Raw genomic sequence first — 5,774 nt, 5'->3', positions numbered from 1 at the left:
AGTCATCTCATTCATTTGCCTCTGTTTTCTCTGATATTCACCTTTGGTTTTAATTTCAATATAATAACCTTCTGCAAGCATTCTATTTCCTGATGTAAGAATAAAGGTAGAATGGGATCACTTGTTATTTTGAATTAGTTTACAGATAGCAGATTATATGTGAATGACATTTTTCAATATTGATGGAAAATAATTGTGGAATTTAAGTAAATGACTGTTTGGTTTGCAAGCCTCAATTTTAATAAGTCCATCCAGCTTTCTGAATCATTGATGTGTTGCTTGGAAAATTAGAACTCCCTCCAGTTTGCTTGAATTATATCGTTAACAAATATTTTTGAGTGAATTGAACTTATCTATGATAGAAGATTTATGGGAGAATTTTAATTAATTTGCTGAGTTGAATGGTTTCTAACCAGTGAATATGGACTCGAAATTATTTAGCCAATCACTTTTCCATTAATTAATGAATTGTAGAATGATCATTGGATCTAGAAATCTGTTCCAAAGCCTTATTATTTCCATCAAATACATCTTGTAACAATAGCTTGGGCATATAAGTAGATTGCCAAGAAATAATAAAAATGAGACAATATAAATGCAGGAGTAATAATAGTCTTTTCTTACTTCAAGAAATGGCCTTCAACTAGAATATTTTAGTGGTCATATTATTTATTCGTTGTATCACCTATTATTACAAACTAACACTTCTTTTGTTTTTCTGAGATCTTTGAATATATATCCGGGTTTAGATACTTCTAAGGAAAATTGATGGCTGAAATTCTGTGACTTGCTCTTAAAAAAAAAAAAAACACCACTATGACTACCAACAACAAGGTATAGGATGTAGTATTTTATGTAAATGCATTAATATTTGTTTAATAAAAAAAAATTTACAAAATTTCCCCTGCCAGGATCTCTTCTTTCTTTTCTTTCTTTTTTAAAATGAATATTCCATTCAAAAGCAACAGGAGATTCCCCAGGTTGATAATAGAGAAATTTACAAATCAGCGCTCTTCTAGAAATAATATAAAACAAAAGTAAAACTCTGAAGAGAAGAAGGACAAAAATTCAAGAACTGATTCCTAGGTAATTCTAGAAACTGTGTCTAAATTTAGTGTCCCCAACCTGGCATTCCAGACATTCTCAGAACTCTTGGATCTCCTCTCCTCTCATTCCCAAATATGCCACAAACCTACAATTCTTTTGCCTTCTACACATTTAGAAACTTTCGAACTCAGTTCTTTATGCTTTCTTGACAGGAAATGAGTGTCAACTTACTACCAGACCAAGTGGAAACTATGTCCTGCCATGAATCTCCAGTTCCAAATTCTCTTTTCTAGGCCAGAAAATTCTCCATTCCCATTAGCCTGGGAAAACCTTAATTGTCTTACTTTCAGAAGTAGACCCATACAATTTCCCATCCCTGTGTCAATGAGTTAAGTTTAACAAATCAAGGTCTTTCTGAGGATCAAGAAGAGGACAAAATGTGTCTATCACTTTTTACAGATGATGTGATTTTTTTTTTCCTAGGAAACTCTAAAAAGTCAACTGAAAAACAAATTGAAATAATGAGTCATTTCAGCAAAATGGCAGGATAGGAGATAAATCCATAAAAATCACTAACAATTCTGTTTGTCAATCATCAAATGATGTAGGAAGCTAGAGAAAGACACATTTTTTGTTAATAACATTATAGACTGTACAAAACATTGGAGAGTCTGAGAAAACTCCTCACACAAATACAGAAAGAATTAAGTAACTGGATAAATTTTAATTGTTCATGATTAGACCAACCAAGATAATTCAGTAAAGAGAACACTTTAATTAATTCATTTATGATGTGATATTACCAGAATATGAAGTAAACTTGGGCAGTTTGATTGATATGTGAGTAAATAAGTAAAGGTCACACTAGGAAAATCAGTTTAGAGATTACCAAATATTCAAATATCTAATACTATTTAAACCTAATTCATCTGAAGAAATATCTGATCTGGAATGTGAAGGGAAATGTGAAAGAAAATGTCAAGAGAAAAGGGAAGGAAAGAAATTCACAAACCTCAAACCATATTATCAACTATACAAATTGAAATGATTTGATATTTGTTAACAATAAAAAGGTAAATCAATGACATAGGGAAAGGGAGAACCAAATTCAATTGAACTTGGTAAAACTCAGCTTTTAAGGGTTGAATGTAAAGAAGTCTGAGCCCTCCAGAACTGACACTTTGGAATTTTGGGTCAGGAAAAGACTTTTGACAGTCTCTGGAACAGTAAATGACAAATATATCAGTTGTTCCAGAAATCAATTGAGATTATTCAGTACAAGGTCAAATATTGAAGCAGAATCTTGAAAAATCTGTGTACACGATGGAAAGATTGAACTCACTGGAACAGATGCTGCTATAGAGCAATATTGTAGGCGAAAAGAAAAGTACATGGGAGAGAAGAAGATGGACGGATAGTATCATGGAGACAAAGAAGAATTTGGGCAATCCTTGAGAGATAATGGAGGAGAGAAGGAGTTGGTGTCCTGTTGTCTGAGTCACAGAATGAGACACAACTGTATAACAATAACAATATCCACCACAGTAGTAACAGTATCATGGACAAAGTAATTGAACTAACTTTTAACAATTTTCTTAAGACAAGATCACCTCAACTAGTTACATTTACAAGTGAATCCTGCTTTGTGGATTTTTGTTGTTGTTGTCCTGTTGTTGTTGGTGGGTGTTTTTCTGTTTGGCCAGGAGGCAGAATTGTTTGTTTTTAGTATTTGTGAGGCCAGTTGACATTAAATGACTGGTCTAGAGTCATACAACTAAAAAATGCCTGAGGCCACGTTTGAAGTCATGCATATGAATCTTGCTGTTTCCAGGATTATGGTGGCCCCATGCTGCATTTTTATTATTGTATTGTATTTTTTATTGTATTTTATTAGTGGAAGAAATGACACTTTAAACGTGAGGAGGTAGGGAGTCTTAGGGTGCCTGCCTCATCAGCTCCTTTTCCTGTTCATTTCAGGTACAATGGAGTTGAAATTGCTACTGAGTCATGTGTCTATTTCTCCTGATTTTGTCCATGGAGTAGTGTAGGGAGCAAGATTGAGAGAGACAGTTAAGTTGTCATGTTGGAAATTTTCCTATTATTTATAACCCAGGTACCATAGCCAGACAGGTAGGAAGTGCTAAGTGACTGAAGCAGGTTTGAACTCAGGTCCTTGTGACTCCAAGAGCAGTGCTCTATCCATTGTACCATTCAGCTGTCTCCTATAAGTGAATTCTCTTATAATTCTTTAGAACAATTTACCACAATATTATATGATGAATTTGAAAAAAATGGATTAAAAAGCTAAACAAAGGTGTTTTGTGACACAAATATCATTTTGATCCCACAACTAGACAGAGTAAAGAAAGATTTAAAAACCAAAGATTAATAAAAAGATCATCACACAAAAGTTCATTAATTTTTTTCAGTGCTATATGAATGAAATTTCCAAAGTATCATTTTATGGAGATTAAAACAAAATCACATAGAAATCATCTGGAACAACAAAAGCCAAGAGTATTCAGACAATCCAAAGGTCAAAAAAAACTATGAAAGCTACTTTTGCAACAGCAGATTATAAATTAGATGACAAAGTAGTAGTGGCTAAGAAATAAAGTACTAGCTCAGAGGACTAGATTAAAGACACAATACACATATTGTATGTATTACACAATACAATCTAAGGACGTTGGTAATCCAGAATTTGATAAATCTAAAGACTCTAGCTTTCAGAATCCAATGCACCATTTGAGAAAATTTGGAGGCCAAACTGGAAGGCAGTTTAGCAAACTAGCTATATATATATATATATATATACACATACATACATATATATGTGTATATATATATACAGACTAAGATATATATACATATATATATATACAGACTAAGATATATATACATATATATATACAGACTAAGATATATATACATATATTTGTGCTTATGTATATATTTGCACCAAATGTCTTTGAAGAACATCTCATTTCATAAAAAAATAGGGAACTGAACCAAATGTAGGAATATAAAAAGTATTCCCTAGTTAATAAATTGGCAGAAGATATAAATAGGCAATTTTCAGGAAACATAAAGTTATTGCTGGTTACCTGAAAAATTATGTAAATTATTATTAATTAGTGAAATAAATATTAAAATATTTCTGAGACATCATATTTCACTTTCCCACCCAACATATACAATGATATTTTGGTGTGTGTGTGTGTGTGTGTGTATGTGTGTGTGTGTGTGTGTGTAGGAGTGTATGTAAAAAAGAATAAAAGGTAACTTTTCCGAGGTCCATATAATATTTTTCTTTACTATCTTCAACAGTTAGATCAATTTTCAAATCCCTGCCTATTCTATCTATTCTTGGGACTTTTCTAGATCAGGAATTGGCTTAAGTATTTGACTTAATTTCTCATTATAGATATACACTTAGAAATACACATAATGTTTAATAAATAGTTTGAATTCACACTGATTTTCATTAGGTTAGCTTAAAATTTGCTGGACTAAGTGTTTTTAAAAAATTAAAATGGTTTTAAAAATTGAATGAGAAGGATAGTGGAAAAATGCCAAAAAAAATGTGGCCTCGGGACTTCCGGTTAAGATGGCGGAGAGGAGGCTCACAGTTGCATAAGCTCCACGCTTTCTCTCACTATCCATTTCATTACAAGCCTCTGAATCAATGCTTGACTGAAAAAAAACCCACAAATAGTTACCAAGAGAAGCCATCCTTGAGATCCGCCAAGAAAGGTCTGTCTTTACTGGAGGGCTGGGGCGGTTTTAGATCGGGCGCAGGCGGCGGGCAGCGGCAGTGAGGGCACAGGAGCAGACTGGAGAGGGGGTGGAGAGTGATCGTAGCCGTCTCTGCGGGGAGAGCTTTGCTACAGGTTTGGATACTTTCCTCCGGCAGCAAGTCAACAGCCCAGCAGAGAAGCTAAAAACACTGGGGCTGAAGAATACAACCCCAAACAGCTGGAGTCTCTCAGGACCTGGCCGCCCCCCCCCTTACCCCCCCTCAGTGACTCAGCACGCTTTGGGATCTCAGAGCGCAGGCGCAGCACAGTCCTGCTAGTGCCTCACTGCTGCCCCCTGCAGTCTGTAGAGGAAGCTCGATAACACACCCAGCCCCCCCACAAAGAAAGACTCCAGTTTTTTCTGTTTTTCTTTGGTAGTTTGTCTCTGATTAATAGACAGAATGAGCAAGAAGCTGAAGAGGACTTTAACCCTTGACAGCTTCTATACAGATAGAGAGCAGACTCTAAATCCTGAGGAGACTAAAAACAGGCAGTCCCCAGGTGAATCCCCAAAGGAGGAGATCGTCTGTTCCTCAGCACAGATGAACCTCATAGAAGTGATTAAAAAGGCTCTCACAAGGGAGCTAGAAGAAAAATGGGGAAAGCAGAGTGAGGCTTGGCAAAAGGAGAGAGAAGCTTGGAAAAGGAGAGGGAGGCTTGGCAAAAGAGCCTGGAGAAAGTTAAAGAGAGAGTGGATAAAGAAGTAAAATCCTTGAAAAATAGGATTGGTGAACTGGAAAACAAAATTGGCGAAATGGAAAAAAATTCCACAGAACAAAAGAACTCAATTGGACAATTAGAAAAAGATTTTAAAAAAGTGAGTGAAGAGAACACTTCACTGAAAATCAGACTTGAACAAGTGGAATTGAATTACTCGAGGAGACAAGAAAAATCAGTCAAGCAAATCCAAAAAAATCAAACAATGGA

The sequence above is a fragment of the Antechinus flavipes genome, chromosome 6 (assembly GCF_016432865.1).
Source record: "Antechinus flavipes isolate AdamAnt ecotype Samford, QLD, Australia chromosome 6, AdamAnt_v2, whole genome shotgun sequence".
NCBI lineage: Eukaryota > Metazoa > Chordata > Mammalia > Dasyuromorphia > Dasyuridae > Antechinus > Antechinus flavipes.
Note: the sequence above shows the minus strand (reverse complement) of the source record.